Source organism: Ambystoma mexicanum, chromosome 5p, assembly GCF_040938575.1.
Source record: "Ambystoma mexicanum isolate Mex_15411 chromosome 5p, UKY_AmexF1_1, whole genome shotgun sequence".
Classification (NCBI taxonomy): domain Eukaryota; kingdom Metazoa; phylum Chordata; class Amphibia; order Caudata; family Ambystomatidae; genus Ambystoma; species Ambystoma mexicanum.
In genome coordinates, this window is record NC_090930.1 from 399,617,467 (window position 1) to 399,642,630 (window position 25,164).

Sequence of the window (25,164 nt, forward strand, 5' to 3'; positions counted from 1 at the left end):
GGTGAGCAGGGTGCAGTGCCGGCGTACGGCCTAGGCAAGAATGGGAGGCACAAGCCAATCACGGGAGTGAGGCAGGCTGGGAGGCGGGAGGAGGAAGGGAGGGGGAAGTGGGAGCAGGGATGTGGTTGGGAAGCGAGGGTGAGGGCCGGGGGAACGAACACAAATTTGGAAGAAAGATATCACGGCCCAGGAGTGTCACAAATCTGTTACACTCACCTGGAATGCTTGGAGGAAAACAGGCGAGCAGGGTGCAGTGCCTGCATATGCCCTAGGCTAGGCTGGAAGGCACTAGCCAATCCTGGGAGGGGAATGGGCTGGGAGGCGGGAGTAGGGAGGGAAGGGTAAGTGGGAGCAGGGAGATGGTCGGGAAACGAGGGCAATGGCCCGGGCATAAACACAAATTTGGATGTAAGAAATCAAGGCCCACGCGGGTAACAAATGTGCTGCACTCACCTGCCACGCCTTGAGGAAAACAGGCAATCAGGGTGCAGTGCTGGCGTATGGCCTACGCAAGGCTGGAAGGCACTAGCCAATCAGGAGAGAGTGGTGGGCTGGGACACGGGAGGAGGGAGGGAAGGGGAAGTGGGAACAGGGAGACAGTTGGGAAGCGAGGGCCGGGGGCACAAACACAAATTTGGATGTAAGAAATCAAGGCCCAGGAGGGTCACAAATCTGACGGACTCACCTGCAATGCCTTGAGGAAACAGGCAAGTAGGGTGCAGTGCCGGGGTATGGCCTAGACAAGCCTGGACAGCACTGAACTATCAAGGGAGCGGAGTGGGCTGGCAGGCGGGAGGAGGGAGGGAAGGGGGAGTGGAAGGAGGGAGAGGGTCAGGAAGTGAGGGTGAGGACCGGTGAGTGGAAGGAGGGGATATTTTGAACCCCCCATCTCCTATTCCTGCACTTCCTGGGTATTCCCAATCGCAGCTGCGTCGGGTTCAGGGCCACGGCCCCAGAGCACCCATGCGGGAATATCCCTGGAATTGTGACCCCCCCCTTCTAACACCCCTCATAACATCATAAAACCAGAGGTGGATAAGACTCCATTTTATAAAGCACCAATTTCATTTTCTAATATTAAGACAATTGTGAGATTCCAACGTGAGCCTGCAGTTCTCCCAGCCAAGCGCGCACAGCAAGCAAGATCCTCCCCCACCTCCTCCACCGTTTGCCGTCCCTGCAGTTGTTCGGTTCCCATGAGAAGACTGTCTGCAAAAATGCAACAAAATCCACGCTGTATCTTCTGTCTTCCGTCTTACTTCACTGACCCAGATACAGCTCTTAGCCGGGGCCAGGGCAAAAGCCACCTGTCTCTATAAACTTGCCCAACACCCCCATACACCCTGGCCATAAAAAACATGATGGCCCCAGGATAGAGTCAACAGCTAAGAATGACCCTTGAGTTTGTTTTGATCATTTGTGCTCTAACCTAGACAGAGCCAATATAACTGTTGAAAACAGGATCATGTAAACCTAATGTGGGCCAATGTGTATATGAGTGAACAACATAATATGTATGTATAACCAGAAATCCTCATGTTAAACCTTAACGATGAACGTATGATGTATACTAATGCGGGACATAAGAATGTTCATGGAAATAACTTGCGGCAATGCAATGCATAATCAATATAACATTGTACACATCAGAACGGAGCTACCTTATGTCCATTAGTCTATAAGTTTAAATGTAAATATATGTGTAACCTTGTGTAAGAATAATATAGTGGTTAGTCCCTCCCAGCAAGCCATAATCTCTGCTAAAGGTGCGCATATACACCACAAGTCATGAACCGCCTCTTTTCTTATATATGCAACAGATGAACATTGATATAAGTATTTCTTGAATCAACTCTGTTGTTTCTCTTCATTGTAACAAGAATATTGAGCTAAATGGGAAATACAGTATGTTCTAAACTAGTATGACTTAAGTGCAACTCAACAAGCCACGTGCAAAAAGCTTGTATGTACAACTGTGTTCTAAAAAGCCCCGTCTCATTGTGCAACAAGGAACTATACCGCAAAGAATTTTTGATTCTCCCATGCCATCAGGGTATCAAAATAGGTCAGTAAAAGAGTTAATGATGTTTGGACACTTGATCATTGAGCCCCCACAATGAAATGTATACCCATAATGATATGTGCTTTCTGTGACCCAGTCATTTCATCCATATATTTAGAATCCTTTTTGTTGTTACCAGGTGGACGCCCCAGACCATATAATGACTCCATGAGCTCTACCCCCAAGCAGTATATCCTGAACTGTTTAAACAGGTCAAGCGTAGTATTTAGCATATGAAGCCCGAACTGTGACCGGTAATAAATAAAATACCTTTGAACTATGCATTTGCAAGTATTAAAATACAGGCCTCTGAGGTTACCGGACGAACAAATCAAGGTAGTGAATGAATGGGAATGCGTGGCCACAAGGGCAAATGTTACATGACTTCAATGATACAAGAAACATAAGTCTCAATGCGGCATACCAACATGATGAGCCCAGCTGACCGATTGACCCGGGACACAACGTCACCTCACCACGTGCCTCCAAGCCAATCGAGCACCTCTGACCCTATGGCACCTATAGGTGACCAATCTTAGTGTCCAATCCTGACTGCTTCTGTGCCCCCTAGCCCTTCCCACAGCTGATGATTTTTTTTTGTATATAACTAAACTGTAACATGTTTTCTACAGAGCGCTCTCGGCGTGAGCAGAGTAGATTCTGCTTGCACTATTTTAGATAAAGCTTTCTTTACCTCCAGCACTTGGTCTTGGTCTCATTCCCTCTTGGGATGCGTCATTATTGACTCCATTGGTAGGTTTAACTGTATTTTTGGGGGTCTCTCACTTACATTGGTGACCCCAACGCGATAGTGTTCTTTTTCGTCCTTCTGACACAAGACGTTCCCCTGCTTTGACCCAGAGCGCGCTCCCTCAAGAGCTACCTGCCAACGGCAACCGGTACACCTAGACGTGAGCATGCAATAGGGCAAGAGGGTAGGGGATCCCCCTTTACAAAACCCAACGTACCACTCGCGTGGTCTTTGAGTGAGGAGCAGCGCACTGACTGATCGGGTCCAGAGGGTCTCGGATCAAGACGGACACGTGAGTATCAAGTGCGGGTGGTACTGAAAGGTGGGTGAGAGTCAGATTAGAGGATATTGGGATAAATGACATAATTTGGGTGAAAAAGATGGGGAAACATAGAGTATACGGGAGAAGGGCATAGGGGTCAGGGCCAGTTCTCTCTTCTCTATATTCTATCCAACTCTCATTCTGTCGCATATGGCCATTAGGACTGTAAAGTGGAAGGTAAAAAGAGGTTAAGGGATCCTATCTCCATTGGGGGGTGGAAGGCGGCGCGGCATAGTGCTATCTCGACTAGTACAGGATATATGTGTGTGGGAAAACTGAGGAAAAAGAGGATACCGTAGGGGTCTCAAAGGAAGACCCGGAGTAGTATTTAGAAATGCTTTTTTCCAACTTTGTCTTATCTATCCCTTTTTTCTCTCCCTCTTGGGTGGGCTGGAACAAGTGAGGGGGGAGAGTTGTTGGAGGGGGTGCAGTCAAGTGGGGGCAAAAGGGGGTATTATGGAGGATGAGGTATAATACACATTGTCTATGTTTTTTGTTATATGTGGAATTTGTTAAGTATTGGTTTTATGAAAAACAGTGTTGTTTTTGTGTGTGAGTATTCATGAATAGGTTTGATATTGTATAAAATGTGGTGTATTCATAGTGATGTTGTGTAGAAGTATCGAAAAGTAAGTGAATAGTTTCGTTTGTTTAAGAGTTTGCATGAGTGCATTGAGTTGGTCATACAAAAGGTGTATGAATATATGTAAGAATTGGTAACTGAATCACATTGACAGTAACGTACACTGGGTGCAGAGATGCCCCTCGCTCATATTTGTAAGACACTACCAGGGTATGCAGAAAAGATCAATAAGTACCACGATCAGTGGGTCGTGGAGCAGAAGGGAGAAGGGTTACCCCAGGTCTGGCCGAAGGGAGGGTCCTTTGATAAAACGGTACTAGACATGGTTGGCACCTGCCTGTCCATTAAATACAAGGGGAAACAGTTGCAAAACAGGAGAGAAATATTGGACTTGTGGCACCTGTTTGAGAAAGTGCCCCCAGAGACACGTAGTGAGAATAATACATCTCCCCTGACAACAACTGGCAGTGAAGGGCTGACCACATAGAGCAAGAAAATGGTAGACGTCACCCGTGTATATCCCTTATTGTCAAAACCAGTGCCTGCGGAAGGATACAGCGACCCTGTATATGTAGCACAACCCACTGCGCCTCCCATAATAAAGCTGTTCATTACAGCACCACCCCCTTATGAAAGCCAAGGGGTAAAAAGACAGGCAAGTACTCCCACAATCGATATTGAAAAGCTCACGCAGGACCTAGACTCACGACTGTCGATGGCTTAAACTGAGTTATCCCGTCTGAGAGCTATGGGAGAACAAGGGGGGTCACTCACCCCCCGAGCAGAACGGGATCAGATGCCCCAGCCAAGTGTAGGGACAGGGGAAGATGGATGGGAGAAGGGAGAGATATTATTCAGAATAAATTACACCCCCAGGCGAATTATAGAAATAAAGACAGCTGACAGTGAACGCGAGGTAGAAGAGGGAGGGGTGGCATCAGATTGAGAGGAGGAATATTGGAGTGACTTAGGGATCTTCCTTATCGTCAATTTTGTTTAACATTTACATCTGGGCCCTGATCTGTCTCATCCGCTCTTATGGGTTTAACTGTTACTCATATGCGGATGACACACAAATCCTGATCCGTTTAGATCAGGATCAGTCTGAGGCATCAGTGTGCCTCCACGACTGCCTTAAGGCAGTCGGGATTGGATGGATCAGAATTGGCTAAAGTTGAACGGGGAAAAGACGGAGGTACTATTGGTAGGCTGCCCCCCTAACCCCTCCCTGTGGACCTCTGCTTTTTGGCCCGCTACCTTGGGCCCGCTGCCAAACCCAGTTAGTAAAGTAAAGAACCTAGCAGTTATTCTTTCTGCCTCACTGTCGATGTCAAACCAGGTCACGGCCGTGTGCCAGTCCACCCACCACCAGATTCGAATCCTCAAGAGGCTCATGCCCCTGATCCCGGAAGCCCTCCGCCCCCCTGTGGTGGCCGCGTTAGTCCTCACACGACTGGACTATTGCAATTCGCTCTACCTGTCTCAACCAATTGACCTTATACACCGCCTTCAGCGTATGCAGAACCTGGCTGCTAGGCTGGCTTCTGGCTCCCCTTACGGTGCCCACATCACACCAGTACTCCGCCAATTGCACTGGCCTCCGGTCAACGAGCAAATTCTTTTTAGATCTCTGTGCATTGTTCACCGGGCTATTCATGGCCAGGGAGCTGAATTTCTGCAGCTCAAATTCACCCGATACTGTCCGGACCGGGACCTACGTTCTGCTTCTTCCAACCTGCTTACTGTCCCTAGGTTTACCCGGGCAAGGCTCGGAGGTAGAGCCTTTTCTGTCACCGCGGCCAATCTTTGGAACAGCCTCCCTGCATCTCTTAGGGCTACGGCTAACCATCTTGGATTCAGAAGAGCGTTGGAAACTAATCTGTTTTAAGTCTGTCCTCTTCACTGGTCTTTCCGGATTGGGTAGCTTCCTTTCCAGCGCCATGATGCCCTTGGGCGAACGTGCGCTTTACAAATGTCAATAACATAACATAACATTAGAGGAGTAGGAGGAAGAAGGAAGGAGGCTGGGGATGGCCACCGGTGGGATTTCTTTGGGAGGAGGGATGTCTCCCATAGAAGAATGGAGGGGGAGGTTAAGGAACATAATCGGGCGCATGGCTGTGATCGGAAAGAAAGGGAAGAAGGTGAGTACTACAAAGGGGGGGAAGGGTTTACAGTTGCCACTAATACACAGGGGGGCAGGGAGGCCAAATTACATACCATGGGCTCAAATGGACAAGGCCAACTTACTCAAACAGCTACCCCCACTGTCGGGAGGTGCCAGCAAGTGGATATATGCATTTGAGAAACATACAGCGGGAGTGCCCTTGGCGGTGGGGGATGTTAAAAGACTGCTGGTATCTGCAGTGAGAGACCAAGCCAACAGAGTCTGGGCCAAGGCGGGGTTCCCCGGAATAACATTAGACTGTGACCGCCATGATGGGGCCTCGTTCATTATAGTGCGAGCACGTGTGTGGGATGCATTGAGAGAAACGTTCCTAGACACTCCAGATTTACAGTCTGTGAGGCAATGTACAATGAATGATGAGGAAGATGGATTGTCCTTCATTCTCCGGGTGCAGGACATGTGGAGAGCAGAAACAGGTACCGCCTGGGATCAGTCAACATCCCTATTTTACTTCAGTATAAAGAGGGGGCTCCCAAAGGAAGTGCAGAAGACCCTTGATAAAATAGCTGGGATAGAAGCCAAGGGGTGGCCTGAAATTCAAAGCATCATAGTGAACCACTGTAAAAGGATCAAAGAGAAGGAAAAGGAGATAGCCCAGCGGCGGTTGGCAGACAAAGCTAAATTAGTGCAAAGTAAACTACTGAAGGTTAGTGCAGTTGTGGCAACCAGCGCAGCAGGAAGGGAGCGGGAGGAGGAAGACGGCCTGATGGGAATACCAATGCAGATGGTGGCAAATTGGACAGGTAACGGCCAGGACCAATGGTCCAGGGAAAATCAATATGAGGGACCACAGTGGCTATTGAGAGGGGGGCGAGGAAATAGAGGTGGGTTCAGGGGTGTTAGGGAGAATTCTCATTTCATGGCTAATTTCCCTTACCGAGTGAGTCCCTCAGCAGCTTTGCTGGATCTCTGGAATTGTTTCTTTTCTACTTGGTAAGAGTGTGAGATTTTCACCACTATTACTTGTATTTTGCTATGTGATTTTACCTATTTTTGGGATGGTGGGCTCTGGAGTACACCACTTCTGTAGACCCCTTCTTTGTGTGTGTCACACAGCACCTTCAGTGCCGTGACACAGGGTTGTCTTTGAGACTTCCCTGATTCCATTTCTGAGGCTGACTACAGTTCCCCAGAAAAGGGTAAAGTTGCCATTAACGTTACTTAGTCAATCTACCACAGATCCAGTACACCCCATCTTACATGGAGTACTGGAAGGGTTAACTCTTAACTCTTTTTATCTGTACCTCCTAGAGCATTGTTTCGCTCTTTTAACATTTAGACTTGGCTGGTGGCAGTGGTATCTACCCTAACTTTTCTACCGCGATTATATTAGATAAACATGGTATTGCTCTTGGCTATTATATTAGCCTCGAACATGAAACCCGCTTGACCAAATCGTCTTTCTTTTGGCTCCGGTTGGGTTTATTCACCATTTCATTTTGTTAAAGTCCTTCTTGTGTTTTACTTTGTGCGGCAAACTAGGTTCGCCTTCTTTGTTCACCGTCTTTTGGCGGGCTTCTGCTCAGGCGCCTGGGTGTCTAAGTGGGCTGAATGTGAGGGAGGGGTGTAGTCACCCCCTGCACAGGGTATCCTAGGAAACCCAAGTCACGCTTTGTCATGATTGGCCAGGGTAGTTGTCCAGGCTGGACAACCCACCTGCTGGGTGATTGACAGCCAGGCTGTGTGAATGTTTTTTTTTTTGCATAAAAGGCAGGTCTCTTGGGCTAGAAGTCAGAGAGTCGCCACTGGAACTACAAGGAACCGAAAAGAAGCGGAGAGAACGGTGGCTGCTGCAACTACCCCGTCCCAGTGAAGCCCTGCTGCAGTCCTGAGCTAGCTGCCCTTCAACGATTAAGAGGAGATCCAGTCCGGAGTCTTCTTCACTTGAAGTGGTGGGGATAACCAGCTTGTCTTCCACAGCCAGAGGATCCTCTTCCTTGGTTGAAATCGCTGTACACAGCTGTAGTGGTCCAGATAGCCATTTGAAGAGCCTCTCCTGTGTTTTTAAGGAGCGCACCTTCTATTCGTTGTCGCTGCTTCCTGCTTCATCCCTGTCTGGTTCAGACCCCCTTCAGACGTCCTCCTTCACAACGAAGCTCCAGGAATCGTGGGTCTGCGGGAAACCAACAGGAACAACTGCCAGGGCACCAGCTGCACCATTGGAATAAGGTACTGTGTTCTGCTTGAGGAAACTGGGTGAACCCCTTTTCTTCATTTCCAAGGCTTGGCCTTGTCTTCCGTCCTTCTTATAACTTTTGCTTCCGAACATTGACAATATGGAAGTACTCTTGGCTACGTTGATTCGCGAACTATCTGACTGTGTGATCTTCGGCAACAGGCCCCCGGAGTCACTTGACCCTGGCTCCAGCCCTTTGACTTTTGAACTCTTGTCAATGAGTGTTTCTCGATTCTGTCTGCCCAACCAAACATATCCTGTGATTTTTGCCTCCAACTCCCGCTGAGTATCTCAAGTGCTAAGTGTGTTTTTGCCCCGGTAGCATTTCATGTCACGAATACGCGTTTAGTTAGTAGACCGAACTGTCAAAAAGTGATCACAATCGTATTCGCGCTAACGTGTTTTGTGCATAACACCGGTTCATTCAAACACAGGGTACTTACCTTGAGACATACTGTACAAAGTGAATTGGTTAGTTGTAGTATATTTAACGTGTGGTTTTTGTTTAAGTTTAATAGAAGTGTTGTGTTTATAATGAATTGTTTAAAAATAAATGTACTTATATTTTTCTACCTGAAACCTTGAGTCAATGTTTGCTTGAGTCAGAGTAATTGTGGTCCCTTTTTTGTGTTCTCTGCTACTGCTCATATACTCTTGAGATAATCCTGGCTGCTCCGCCACTGCTACCAGTCTGACATAGTAGTACAGGCTTGTACCAAAGGTAAAACTTGTATTGTCACCTGTTGTCTTAATTGTATGTAGTGGTCCCTAAGGGCACTGCACAGGATTCTGCCTAACAAGGGAATCGAGAGGAGGAGGTGCAGGGTATGGAGGGCCCCGAGGGAGAATTCAAGGACAGTGTTGGAATTGTGGGAGATGGGGACATTTTAGGAGAGAGTGTCGAAGCAGGTCCAATAACCCTCACCCAAACGAACCACCGATCGGGCATCCCCACCCAGGGAGCCCCTACAGGCTACCGATGGGCAGGAATAGAAGAGACAGCCAGCCCGACCCAAGATACATGAGTGAGCGCCCAATGCCCATGCAAAATATGTCTCCACACCCCCAGTGCCATGATAATACTACCCCCATGCGCAATAACGCTTATGCTACAACAGCAAATGGTGCACCAACCGCACCGTGTAGAGGGACAGCAATGGTAATAGGAAATGTTTTCGATGTGGATGAACTCCCATGGCATTCAGCATAGGACAGCCCACAGAGAGCACTTGCATGTCCAGTACTGTCGACGACCCGTAACGCAGCAGAGAAACCACTGGTGGGGGCGGCGATAGAAAACAAACAATTCATTTTTATGGTGGATTCGGGAGCAGAAAAATCATGCCTCAAGGAAGGCAGGTTCCCACTTTCTAATCGGACCTTGGAAACGCAGGGGTTCTCTGGGGCGGTGCTCGAGGTTCCATACACAGAAGAGCTAGACATAACGGTGGGGGGAAAAACTGTATGTGCAACCCTGATGTATTACGAAGAGTCACCCATTAATTTACTGGGGAGGGATCTTCTCAGCAAACTCAACATGACCATATCCTTTACTGACAGAGGGATAGTCTGCTCAACGCCAGGCATATGTGCAATCCGTGCTATGCTAGTGATGCACACTCAGGCGGATTTCCCTCAAACACGTGGCATACCTGTGAACCCAGACATGTTCGTGCAAGGATTGAGAATTCTCGCGAGGGTAGTGCCGGAATTGAAAAGTGAAAAGTGGAGGGTGCCTTCAGAATTTGTCTTCCACCCAATCACAGACCCAGAAATAGTGCCAGGGTCCATCGTATCCCTAGACATACATGCAGTACAAGTGACATCTCAAAGAATAACAGTAATAGTAATGGATATGCAGGGATGCCAATGGAGAACAGTGTTGTGCATCAATGCCAATACGGCCCTGTGAGAGCTGACAGACAAAGAACTCTTTCATGACACAGAGGACGAAGGGGAAGTTGTGATGGAAATTTCTATCCCCTGTGATGTTATGATCCAAAGAAGAGAACTACCACTACCCCTCATAGCAGTGATTAAATCCCCACCAGCATACTTTGAGGAAGATATGTCCCAAGTACCACAGCAGCTGTGGACCACAGGCCCACATGACGTAGGGTTACTGCACGAAGTGACCCCAGTAAAAATCAAGCTTAAACACAGGGCCATTTTACACCGGGTAAAGCAATATCGCCTGTCTAGAGAAGCAGAGGAAGGGATAAAAGACACAATTTATGCACTAATGACACAAGCAATTATAGTGCCATCCAACTCGCCCTGTAACACTTGCATTTACCCAATTAAAAAAGCTAAGGGAGGGGCGTGGAGGATGATCCAGGACCTATGCCCCCTCAATGACGTAGTACAGAAGGAGTTCCCTCTTGTCCCGAATCCTGCTTCAATCTCATGTAGTATCCCAACAGAGGCCACTCATTTCATGGTAGTGGACCTAAAAAACGTCATTCCACTTGATCAGGGTTCGTGGTACCTGAGAGCATTCACACTAGGGGGAAAGAGTTATGACTGCCACAAGGTTACTGAGAAAGTCCCAGCATCTTCAACAGAATATTGCATGAAGACCTTGGAAACATACACACAACTAGTCCCGTAATTCAATACGTAGACAATTTGTTAGTCTGCGGTAGGGATGAGAAGTAGTGCAGAAAAGATTCTATCACTTTACTAACACACCTTGCGCAGAAAGGGTACAAGGTGGATAGACAAAAACTGCAATACTGCTTGACTGAGGTGCTGTACCTAAGTCAATTGATATCAAAAGACGGTAAGAGAATAATACCTGATAGAGCAGCTGCAATAAAAGCAGTAAGAGAACCCAATACAGTAAAAGAGATGCAAAAGTTTCTCGGCATGTGTAATTACTGCCGTGCATGGATCTTGGATTATGCAGTATACACCAAGCCCCTTTTGCAGGCGCTCAAGGAAGCACAGCAGGAAAACACACATTTACAATGGACACAGGAAATGCACACCGCTTTTAACAATCTCAAGGAACTGATATCCACTGCCCCAGTTCTCGCGACCCCTAACTATGAGCAGGAGTTTTATTTATTCTCACACTGTAATGGCACACTCATGACAGCTGTACTGACACAAAAGACATCCTTGGGTCACAAGCCCCTAGCATTCTACAGTGGAACGCTAGACGCAGTAATGCAGCGACACTTCACATGCGAACAGGCTCTCACAGCCGCTGCGTTCGCGATAGATAAAAGCTCTACTATCGTGATGGGATGCTCTGTCACATTGTACATAGAACACTCCCTGTTTGTCATCCTTGAAAGATCAAAAAACACACTAACTACTCAAAGGGCTACAGCATATGAATTGATTATTTCTAGTGCAAACATTCATATTGTGCGGTGCAAAAGTGTAAACCCAGCCACATTCATCACAGAAGCGTGCACAGAAGAAGACATACAACAGCACGATTGCGCTACATACACAGGAGATGATGATGACACACCCAAGGACACGAGAACGCACTGTCAGAAGGAGAAAAATACTTTGTGGATGGGTCAGCCTCTATTGATTGTGAGACAGGAGAAAAACATGTGGGAGCAGCAGTAGTGAGAGTGGAGGACGGGGAGTTTGAAGTAATTGTGCAAAAAAGACTACCGCCACATTTTTCCCCCCCAAGCAGCAGAACTGGTGGCGCTCATAGAAGCACTGCACACCGCAAGGGGGTGCATAGTAACAATATACACAAACTCTGCCTACATGGTGACAACAGTAAATGGAGGGTTCGCAAGATGGGGGAGAAGAGGGTTCCGAAGGGAAGATGGGTCCCCAGTTCAGCATGTCGCACTACTAGGGGAATTACGCGATGCATTAAAAGAACCTACACTTGCAGCAGTTGTGAAATATCAGGCCCATACGCGAGGTGATGATGTCATCTCAATGGGGAACGCGGCAGCAGATGCTGCCGCAAAGGATGCCTCCTATTTGCCAAAACCCCCGACAGGTGAGTACATATTACAGAAGGCAGTGGAAGACGTACAACCAGACGGGTTCAATCCATCACCAGCCTCTCAAATCATTGAGCTCCAACAAGATGCACCTAGCGAAGAAAAGGAGATATGGGTAAAAAGAGGGTGCAGTCAGTCATCCACTGACCTACTATGGAGACAGAATAATACTGGCAAGGTAGTCATGGCAGCAAAATTATTAGAGGTTGCATTTAAACAGTTACACTTTCCAGCTCATAATGCAAAGCAGCACATTATTGCAGATATACAGGAAAATTGGTTTGCCCCCAGAGTGCAAGAACATGTAACCAAGCTGATAATAGAATGCATCACCTGTCAAACATACAACTGCGGCATGACATTACGGACCCTCAGAGGAACATTGCCAAAACCTGAAGAGCCCTTCAGAGAATTACATATAGACTATGCATATATGGGAGAGCGCTGTAACGGGGCTCGATATTTGATTGTTGCTGTATGCCCCTTTTCCTGGTGGGTGGAAGCTGGCCCCTGTGCTCATCCAGAAGCACGGTGCGCTGCCAAATATTTAGTGAGAGAGGTGTTTCCCCGCTGGGGCATCTGTGATGTCATATGTTCTGATACGGAACGCACTTTGTGAATGACATATTTAAACATATTACTGCAATGCTAGGGATAACCCACAAGCTCTGTATGATTTATCATCCGCAATCGAACGGTGTCGTGGAGAAAATGAACGGACTGCTCAAAGGAGATTGTCAAAATTGTGCCATACAATCAAGAAGAACTGGGTGTATTGTTTACCCCAGGCGCATTTTGAGATGAGAAACCAACCCAGCAAGGACCACCACCTGTCACCCCACGAGATTGTGACAGGAAGAAGAATGCACATGGCCCACTCTCCCTTGCACAGGCAATCAGACGTACATCAAAGTGCCACGGTTCTAGGAGAAGAATTTCATGAGTATCTTAGAAATTTAACAATAGCGGCTTGAGCTGTAGCCAAACAACTAGCACCCCCATTCCTACAGGAAAGCGCTACTGATACAGTAACTCCAGCCACAGATAGCCCGGACTGCCAGTTGATGACAGGCGACATGGTATACATGAGGAGTTTTGTGTAAATATGGAACAGGCCAAGGTTCCACGTCCATACAAAGTAGTATACTGCATGACTACCGCAGTTAAGGTTCAGGGCTTGAGGTACTGGGTGCATTTGACAGATTTTTGTAGAGCCCATGGAAGCACAGACTGCACAGAACACAAAGGTAACAGGGACGAGCATAGCACCCAAACATAAAAAATGGGAACAGTGGGAATATAAGGAGAAGGTGTCAGGAATGAGACAAGAGTATAGAAAGTATACCTGAGGAAAAAAAAGTGTAAATAAATGTATAGTTTCTCCAAGCATTGGTGATATGCGCAACAAGATGAAATAAAAACAAAATGACTCTCTCTCTCTCTCTCTCTGTCTCTCTCTCTCTCTCTCTTTCTCGCCATTAATTTCTTTCTTTCCTGATTTCACGATTAAAAAATATGTATATTATAATGAATTTTTCTCCCTCAGCATTGGATTCAATCAACAGGGATTTGCCTTCCTCAGTTCCCCTTCCCCCAGACTTGAGATGTGGGGGAGGAAAACGGAGGGATGCAAAAGAGAAAAATAAGGATGTCCCTGAAGGTCATCTACGAGAGTAAAGGAAGAGAAAAATGAGAATAAGCAGAGCTGAGCTTAGGGCGGCCGAATGTATAATATGTAAAAATGCAACAAGATGATATGCATGATTAACAAATGCTTACGTTTCATTTATCAGGAGCCATAATGGGCACGGGCGAGGCCCAACTACAACAACTAATAGCGTAGATAGAAATAGAAGAATAAGATATGTTTATCATATTATTCATATGAATGTATGTTGTTTGTGTGTGCAGTAGTATTCTTTTCCACATTGTTCAGGCTATTTTTGTATTGGGTCATCGCCTCTATTACAGTTAATGCTGTTTCTGAGTTGACCGCACTTTTGCATGTTAACACGCATGTCTTAATCAGGCCCAGATTCTATGTTCTATGCAATGTTTTCCTTATGAACCAATGTTTCAAAACACTCACTAGCTGAATTCAGAAGATGAACAAACCCAAATTAAGTAATGTGCACACCACCTGCATTAATAAATAGACATTTTGCAGGAGGAATATTTCGTAAAGAGCAGTATTACTCCACAGTAGCTTGGACGGGGCTCTGACGGGGCTGTTGCAAAATAAGAACAAATAGAAAAAGTTATAGAGTATTTTGTAATTTTTTGCTTCTTTGTAGAAATACGGTTCAATCAGTAAGCAAAAATTAGATATTTATCATTTGCACTTGGGGGAACAGCCCTGTGGATGCGGACGGTGCACATTTGAATAATTGAGATGCGAAGTGCTTTTTTCCTTCCCTTTCTCTCCATTATTGTTCATGCACTTGTAATATCTTTTATGATGTGATAGTTTTTCTCACATTCTGATTTGTTTCAAGCACCTGTAAGAATGTAACTGTATTTTCCCATGTTCCCTCCTTCCTTGAAGCACTTTGAAACACATTGGGCCTCATTACGAGTCCGGCGTTAACCGAGGCGGTAAAACCGCCTGGTTAACGCCGGACTCGTATTACCATTCCGCCTCCGTGATTCCCGGAATTACCGGGGCATCACAACCCCGGCTTTCCGGGAATCACGGAGGCGGAATGGTGTAAATCCCCATTCCCATTGAGTCCTATGGGACTCAATGGGAATCGGGATCATGGAAACACCGGCAGCATCTTGTAATGCTGCCGGTGTTTCCTCGTCCGCCTGCAGGCGGGCGGTGTTAAACCCGCCAGGTCAGACCTGGCGGGAACATCACCTCCCGCCTGCAGGGGTCGGGATCAGGCGGTCCGGAAACAACGGTGGCGGCGGGTTTACCGCCACCGTTATTTCCGGACCGCAAGGGTCGTCATGAGGCCCATTGTGTATAGGCGCTATACAAATAAACAATCAATCAATCATTCAATCAATCAATAAAAGCAGCCATGCACACAAAGCTTTAACTGTTTACATGCTTTTATTCACACCCTGTTAGTTATGTGGCTGCTATTACTGTTTTATACACAATTATCGCATTGCAGTCTGCCGATCTTGTGTTGCTTCGTGATAAATGCTGATACTATTGCTCAGCAGGTTCGACTGGCCTATAAGGCAATTTCTGAACCAAAAACACTAAAGGCTAGTGTGGGCTACTTTTTTCATTGGTGCCCAAGACAATTGTAAGCCCCAGTCCAACCCTGTAGCTCGGTGGATTTACGTAGAGGAAAAGATTGTTTCGAAATCCACACTTCAGTGGATCAATTTACAAGAAGATGGAATTCACGTTTGAGGTGCCAATGAAATGTGCACCAGAAGGCAGCCACCATCAACATCTAATCTTTAAGTACTAAGAGGCATTTCAGGTAATGGTGTGTGCTTTTTTTATATGTGTTTTCAAAATGTCTGTCATATTGCATGTTATGTTACAGGGGCATGAATAATTCCATGATTCTCCCACACCGTGTCATCAAAAGACACATAGAGATAACACATTATGATCAATTACTTTTTATGGTAAGATCTCTCTGCGGGTTAAGTGCTTGTTGTTGATGTGTGTGTGTGTGTGTGTGTATATATATGTGTGTGTGTGCACGTGGCATTGCAGGCCGCAAGTTCAATTCCTGGCAAAGTCAACTCAGTCTTTCATCTTTCCGATATCGTCCAATGAGTTCCTATTCCAGCTGCATAGTAATTATATTAAAGAAAGTTCTATGTAAAGCTCATTGATGACAATACTATATAAATAACAGATCATTGTTATTTCTACACCAAATGTACATAATTTACATATGATCAATATGACATACTTTATCAATAATCTTCAAATTGTTACATCACCTCATGTATGTTATAACCTATTTTATTTCTGACATCACCACTCGGCGATTATCATACTATATAATAAAAGGCCAGAAGTTTGTTTGACTGAAGCTGCGCTTCGCCTGTTGTCACCACTAGAGGGAGCTGGTGCCTAAGGAAATATGTAGCGGTTCTACTGTGTGAATGTAAACCTAAAAGACTGCCTGAACGCACCGAATGTTGAGAGGTGTAGTTCTGCAGGCTTCTGGCTATTTTGGCATGGATTTCAATGAATGTTAGAGTGCCCGAACGCACAGAATGCTTGGCGGTGTGATTCTGCGCGTTTTGGCTATTGCAGCAGGGATTCCAATGGATGGTGAAGTGAAAGTGGGACTTTGACTCCAAACGCCGAGGTAGAGGGCTGCCCTGTCACACCGGTGCAATGGGTCAGGTCAGGAGAAGAGGAGTGAGGGACATAAGGGTCGGTGGTAGAGAGCATCTTTGGCACTAGCACAATGGGTCAGGTCAGAAGTATGCCACAAAACATATTGACACTCTGAAAATTACTTTAATTACGCACTTTGGTCCATTTACACAGGCTTTTACACTTGTAAGGTGATAATCTACATTTACTGCCCATGAACTCTGTGTTTGTATAACGCACTTGAGGCCTAATTCACGGAAGCTTTTTATAATGGCAAAACCCCACTGGAAAATGCTCTGTGAATTAGGCCCTTGGCCAGCAGCCATGTGGCGCATGTGACAGAGAACTACTCAATGACATACATGCACTATAGTATAACCCATTTGGGAGAGCAGTAGTCTGTTTATGATGTCATTGAGGTTGACACAATAGATGTTATAACTCTCACTAGAACCTTGAGCTATCTTCATTAAACAAGAACATACATGAACTGAACATCTGTAAATTACATTATCAAACTAAAGCTCACAATGTGCTATAATTGTGTGAATTACGGAGAATAGCACATGCATATGGCCCCACTCATTCCCATGAATTAACCATTAATTCAAAGGCTGAGTTTTTGACAAGTGTCTCGGAATCCAAAGGTTGCTTTGCTAAAGAATAATAGACATTATTTTCCTGTTATATTACACACTGAAAATATTTAGACATCTCATTTCTTACAATTCATAATTAAGAGTAACTATATGCCAGACAAATATCCTAACAGGTGATACCAATATATGTAACATATACATAATGTGACTTTATTGACTTATATCCACAAGAGCTTGGGATTCATTTTCATGATTATATTGAATAAGCTCTTTTTAGTGATCTGCAGTAAAAAGAGTAAAACATATACTTAATTAATCCTTCTGGGTAGGAATAGTTTTATTGAAGATGTTTTGCTTTTGTATGTCAACTGAACATTTTGAAAACATGCTCTTTACAGTCGTTAGCTAACACTGAAAAGCACAGTAGTTTTAGTTATTCATCGTTTCATGTGAAGGTAAGCACCTGATTAAACAAATGGGGTTAGCTAAATGGTTGCACTGCTGCTCCCTGCAATTCTGCAGGGAACCATCTATAACAAAGGTGTGACAAATCAACTTCTGGGGTACCAGTGGTTCGGGTGTGAATGTCGGTTTCTAAACCATCAATCAGCCCCACACCTCTAATCCACCAGAAGGGATCCAAACTGATTGGAAAAACAAGCAAATTATAAACCTCCTGATCTCTGAAAGGCCGTGGATCGATGGTTAGTTGTAACACAGAAAAAATACAATTATTACCCAATGATAATAGGAGTGCCCAGTCAATGTTGTATTCAAAATATCTCCTTTATTAAGCACAACAGACAGTCTAACAACACTACAGAATACAACCCACCTTGCAAAGAAATGAAGAGGACCGACAGTTTCAAAGAAGGAAAAGGATGCACTCTCGCTACCGACAGGAGGTTAGTCGGTATGGTTAATAACCACTACAGTTTGTTAATGTTTCTTGGCTTAAGCACAAAGGGAGCAATGGGTTTTAAAAATGTCTCTAGGGGCTTTCTGGGAAGGACCAGGTGAACAAAACCACAATGTACGTTGTGTTGTAGATCTTCTTGGTTTTCAACAGGGTCGAGTGGGCGGCAGGGCGCTTTGCAGGTTTCTGTGACTAAGTTCAGGATGGGAGTCGCTGAGGGTATCATGCGGTACAACGGTTCAACGAACGAAGCTGGACAAACATGTGCAGGCTGGCCTACATGTTGGCTCGGGGGTCAGGAATCATTGTCTTGCTACTGATCAGCAGTTGTGAAGCACTGGTCGAGACATCTCTGATGTCTTTAATCAATGGCAGCTTGACAACGGTCAACATTGCCATTGATTGCAGGTCGAGAAACTCGACTGGCTAGAAAATGTCCTTAAAGTCGGATGTCGGAAGATGCTTGTCGAGGCACTTCTCCTAGCTTCTTCAATGGGCTTTTGTAGTCATTTAAGGCAGATGAACCACAGCTGTGGAGTGTGTTGCAGGCAGCTGCCTTGTCTTTGGTTGTAGGTTCAAAGACCTTCTAGCACTTCCTATGCAGGAAGCTTGCTGCAGAGCCTAGAAGGGCACTATGTGTGCTGGCTGGGTACCGGTTCTGGAATGGCTGGAGGGTCCTCTGAGTTCTGTATCTTCCTCTGTTCCCTGGGAGATGTTAGGGAAGGGATCTTGCTTCACTCTGTGGATGTCCTGGCCTTCCTTCACTGGCGGAAGATGTAAGGCAGCCTTTACCATTAGCCAGGGTCCAAGGATGAGTTCCTTTTTCTTACTTCTTGTGAAGTCTTCAAATGATCTGCTTAAAGAGGGGCTCCAGCCCTCTTTAAATGCCAAGTGGCCCACAGTGATTGGTGTAGGCTAAGCCTACCTTATAGAACCAATCCGGGGGTTCCTACCAGCAAACCTCTGCATGTGTGAGGTCATACCCAGAATGCTTTGCAACAGGAAAAGTAAGGGGGTGAAAACAGGAACAAGATTTGCCCCAGAACTAAAATTGCAGAATCCTTCTTTCGGCAGAAAGAGCTATGGCACACTCCCATGCGACGCTAAGTCCCACCTATCCGCCTGTCTGTTGTGTTCAAAGAGTCTCTCTGGTTAATGGTCTTCTCTATGTGGTTCCTGTTAAAGCAGCAGGTCTCCCTTAAACCAGATTCTCTGGCTCCTGCAAACCACATTCTGGTACCTTATGAATTGGATCCCCTTAGCAGGGTGGTCTACTATAAACAAAGGTCCCAGACATGTCATTGATACAGAGGGCGGGAGCTAGCTTCAGGTTGACACAGTTACATACGAAAGGTTGTTGGGTTTCCTGTCTTCTTTGTTAACCTCTGCAGCCAGGCCGCATGTGGGCCTATTTGAAGTACCCTCTTGATATGTTAATCTCTGCCACCAGCTGCAGGGCCTAACAAAAGGTGGGCCATGGCAGGGGGAAGGTGGGTCTCCCACTTCCTGGAGATGACATAGTACACTCGTGGCTATCATATTCCAAGTAAATATGACAGGGAGGACTGTAGCTGTAGACTGTGTCCACAGGTCCATGTGTTTGTCATGGTGTGTTAGTATAGGAGAATGTGTGTGTAATAGCCCCACACATATTCCTGAGGTTGGTCTACCGTCATTCCATTTAATTCCACATTTCAAAAAGCCCAGGCGAGCGCACACCCACCATGCAGATGTTCGAATTCCTCACAAAAGGGCATATTGTTGAAAGAGTAGACGATTGCATGGAGTATAATTCATAAGCACAATGTTTTAGGATGCCAGTTGTTAAAAGCCATATATCACATTAATGATGACATTTCTGTGAATTCTAGAACAAATCAGAAGTACAATAGTGAATTGTAGGTTGTGAAACTACAGCTGTTTTACAATAAACTCATCAAAACATGTGTGCATGCACAAAAATATTTACCTACCTAACTAGATAGATATGGATAGATAGATAGATAGATAGATAGATAGATAGATAGATAGATAGATAGATAGATAGATAGAGACGGTCCATGCATCTATATAGATCATTATATATGCATCACAGATTCAGTGATATGAAGTCAGTAATGATAGTTGAGTTGGACTCGCCATAGGAAGAGTACATTTTGAGAAACAAATGTATTTGGTGATATTGCAACTGCGCAAATCTGCCATTCATGTGGATCAAAGTGATAAAGGAGAATTGTTTTGTCTCTTCTTCAGCAAAAACTTTGGTTACTATTTTATGTTATGTTATGTTGAATTATAACACACACTACTACCACCAGAGGGCAGTATCCACGCGCTCTTATGACTAAAATACAATTGAAAATGGTTATTTTTTTGAAAAAGTGGGCCAAAAAATATGGGTATTTCTTTTATTGGCATGTTGAGCAATTCAAACATCTAAATCTAGTAATTTGATAGGTTGAAGGCAGGCAGACAAAGGCTTTCTTTGTGCCATGTTGTGTCTGGGGATCTGGATCCAAATATAGATCCAAATATGAAGTCACAGCAATACAAAAACTTTTACATTGGGCATATCATAAACCCTAGAACATGTTGTTCTCTCGGGTGGCAGAAGCCAAGGCGGGAGGGATAGAATATGTGGTTGTGACTTCTACAGATTTCTAAATCTTGTGCTCCAAAAACTATAGAAAAGTGGATGATTGCAGCCCCCTTGGATATGTATCCCTAAGAAAGGACAAAGTTCACCAAAGTTCAGAAGCCCCTCAGGATCCACATCGACAAACACCTATCCTTCAAGAAACACATAGCTAACAAAACACTATGACAGCTTGGTATTAGCTCTCCCTCATGTGGAAAAGAAAACCTTCCTCCCTCCGGACAGCTTTAGATCCACCGTTCAAGCACTGGTCCTATACCACCTGGTTAGGGGCAGTGCCCACCTTGAAGGTTTCCTGTTGTCCTCCCTTTTGCCCCTGAGAAGTGTCTTACATGCAGCTGCATGCCTCATCAAGGGTCTACGCAGATACGAGCATATCACTCTGGCCCTCATCGACCTTTACTGGCTCCCACTGCATGCACAAATCACTTTTAAGTCTTGCTGCATCCACTATAAGGCAGTCACCCTCAAGTCACCCAGCTATCTCACAGAGAAACCCAGCATCTCCGGGAGACAGTGAACCAACAGAAGCCAGTACACATGCAGACTTGAAATCGGCTGCTGCAAAAAGGAAAGGGCCAAAAAAAGCCTGCCTTGCCTACACCAATAGACTATGAAATCTCCTCCCCATCAGCATCAGACTCGCATTCACGCTCCTATAATTCAGAAAAGAACTCAAGACCCTACCTCTTCAAGGAGTCTCTCTTCCAAAATAACTACGCCATCACGTCGCCGCCACTCCACCTGACTCACTGGATGCTGTCCACCCTTTCCTCCTCACCACCCTGTACAGCTGTATCCCTCCTCTGTGCCCCTGTGCATCCTACTCTGACTGCATATCTGTTCTGTTGCACTTCTGAAAAGCACTCTGTTATGCATCTGTACTGTTCCATACCTATATAAAGTGCTTCATTGTGTATCTGTATTGTTATATATCTCTGTAAAGTAATAATAATAATCTGGCCACACACCCACGCTAAATTTTCATGACAATAGCCATAGACTGCAGTTACTGGCTACAAGCCAAAATCATGATCAATAACAATGCACTCAGAATAATACACTTAGAAACATACACTCAGAATCAAACTCTGGAAATACACAACACTACATAGGACAGTGAAAAAATGGTTTGCTCTATACTTTTGTGACCATGTCCAAATAAGCTCACCATGTTTGAGAAGCAACTGATCTGGCCACATCCATGCCACATTTAGTGAGCTTTCATGAATGTTTTCATGAACTAAATAGTCATAGACAATGGGCACGCTATAGAAGTCCACACCATGACCAACAACAATGCAGTCAGAATAATATAGACGGAAGCATACCTTTGTAATAATTGACTCAGAGTAATAAACTAGGAATAATACACTCAGAACACATGGAAAATGAATAAAAAATAACATTTGAATCTGTAAATTTCTATCGTGTCAATGACAGTTAACTAAATTTGGGAAGCAACTGATCTGGCCACATCCATACACGCACACCAGATTGGGTGATGTTTCATGAATGTTTTCATGAAGACAGTAGCCATAGGGTCTAGGCTACTTAACTGGGCACAACACCAATAACAATCCACTCGGTAAAATACACTTAGAAACATTCACTAACACTAATGCACTCAAAATACCTGACACTGTACATAGGAACATTTTATTTTAAACCTCATCCATGAAAGTTTGGCAAGTATGTCAAGCAACTGATCTGGTCACGTACAAAACACTCTTTTCACATTTGATGGAGTTGCACTAACATTTTCCTTTCATAAAATCAACACACACACAAAACCAAGAGAGGATATTTTCTTCTAATACTGTTTTTGAAAACGTTAAAAGGTGTGCATGTTTTAAACTCTAAGAACATATGCAAATGTTTTCCATAGAACTTGCAGTACCAAAATGGGACATTCCACCTTTAGTTGTTTGTTATCTTTCATCAGGTCACATAGTGCAGTGGTGAAGTGTCCGGCCTGCAAACCTGACGACTTTGGTTCGAGCTTTAATTCATAAATTCAAAGAGGACATTAGATGTTTCTCATTTTAACTGAGGGGAACTGAGTCCACCCTCTGAAAAAGTGGGTGGACTCCGTCATACAGTGTGTGCCCTCGACTTGAGCCCTGGAAATTAGGCAATAGGCATTGCATACCAAACGAGCACCATGACCATGACAATGCATTCTGAACAATGCAATTGGAAACATACATTTGGAACAATTTACTAGACTAATACACTAGGAATAATACATGCAGAATATATGGAAAAAGGAAAACATGTCTTTCTAAATTTTGACCTCATCTAGGTTGCCACGTTTGGGAAGAAACCTATCTGCCACCTCCGCACACTCATTCCAAATTTGGTGATGCTTCATGGATGTTTTCATGAAGGCAGTAATCATGAAATATAGGTGCTTGGAACAAGCCCAAATGATGACTAATAACAATAAACTCAGAATATTTTACTCAAAATATATGACTCTGCACATAGAAAATGAAAAAAACATTTTCCCCTACATTTTTCGACCAAGTTCTTGAAAGCTCATAAAGTTTGGAAAGCAGCTTATTACATGGCCTGCAGTAGCGATAATGTTGTTATGGTTAAGTTGTTAAACCAATAGGAAGAGGACTTTTTGGGCGTCTTATAACTTCGCTCCCCCTGGACGAATCCTCCTCAAACTTTGCGAAAAAAGTATATGGCCCACTCTGATTTTTTTTTGCCAAAGTATGGTGAGGTTTGGTCAAGGGGGGCAAACTTATAGGGGGTCCCAAAATATTTTTTTTTTCCCATAGACTGAATGGAGAAAAAATGTTGATCATGCCTACAGCCCAAACCGCTGGACGAACTTTCACCAAATTCATGGCAGGAGCGGCAGCTTGCTCCCAAAAGTGTGCTTTTGTAAATTTGGTGAAAATCCGTCCAGTAGTTTTTTTTTTAAATGACCAAAAAGTAGGTCTAAAAAATGAGTAATATCTATGTCCGCTCCGCAGACACACTTCCCTGTTCGCTCCGCGGACAGGACACTGATTGGTTAATTGGCTTGCCTCATGTCCGTGGACATGCAACGTGTTTGCAGATTGGCTGTGGTGAAGCGTGAGGTGCGACGCATTGTTTCGATGTGCCCGCCATATTGGATCCGCGGATATCCGCAGACAGCGTGGCGTGGAACTGAGTATAATTCAATTGTGGGGGGTGTGTTTGTGTGTGGGAGTTCTTGTAGAGGTTGGGGGAGTAAGAGATGGGTCAAATGATGGATTTGATTAGGTGGGGGAAGGCTGTGATTTTTTTTCGGTGTTCGCTGTAACTGCTGCGGACATGCCAAACTCTGGGCGCACTACTGGTTGTTTTAATATACTATGATGTTGGTTTTGGGTTGTTAGTAGAGTATTGGGTGAAGCGTGTATGTATTGAAGAGTTTGTGCATTGGTTGTAATTATTATTTTAGAATGTTAATTGAAGTGGATCGGTTTTGAGGTGGATGTGTCATGTTTTTGGGTTGTGGTCATTCGGTAGGTGCTTGTTTCTATGGGTGTATTATGCTGCACGGGTTGTGGCCAAGGCCTAGAGTCGCCGGTGCATGGCCATGCACCCGAGACTCTAGGCCTGGCCACAACCACTGCAGTATAATACACCAATGTTGCCAAACTTTTTGAATGTTTTATGTGGGCTGCTTAGGGGATATGTTTTCAAAAATCTGAATACTGATTGGCAGTAGTGTAATAGTGTTTATAAGGTAGTGAGATGATGTGTGTTAGTTTGTTTGTTAGATTGTGTTCAGAATGTTGGTATTGAAGACAATAGGCATTTTGGGTTGTATTTATTGGTTAGGGGTTCTTTTGCATGGTTGTGTTATGTTGCATTGTTTGAGAGTCCAATCATTATATACTTACTGATTCCTTTGTTGAGGCTATATGTTGAGTTTTGGCAGAACATGCAGTCAAGATTGTAGGGTTTGGCAACAAGCACTGCAGTATAAGATACCCATAGAAGCAAACAAGGATTGTGGTCTGTGGTCAGGAATTTGCTTGAATGGGTGTGTAATGCTGTGGTGTTTGTAAGTCCAATCATTATATACTTACCGTTTGACTTTTAGTGATTATATGCAGTTTTTCCATGACATGGGTATTTGGAGCAGACATTCTTTTTCAATCTCTGTGATAAAAGAAAAGATCACATGTTAGTGTACGTAGTTTATAATGAGCTATTACATTGCATAGTAGAAATTTCTGTAGTTTGTCGACCCTCATAGTTAGTACTTTAGAAGTACTGTAGTTCAAACCAGTGTACTGTGCAATTTGCTCAGTTCCTGTGGTTGTTTATTAAATCATTGGGACTGTGGGAAAGGAATCCATGCTGGATTTAAAAAAGTTACCTTTCTATGTTGTGGTACAATATATTTATTTGATTGAATTCAGTAGGAGGAATTGAATAGGTGTATGTTTTTTGATTTGGACGTGGTGGTAGTATTGTTGCAATTAGATTGCAGTTGGTGTATTCTATTTGTTTATTTCTTTTGCCATTTCAGTGTTATTCATCTATCTTTTAACTTGTTGCAGATTTTTGGGGCAGTTAGATACCTGTTGGCATATTCTAACTGTTTATTTTTTGTTTCATGTTATTTA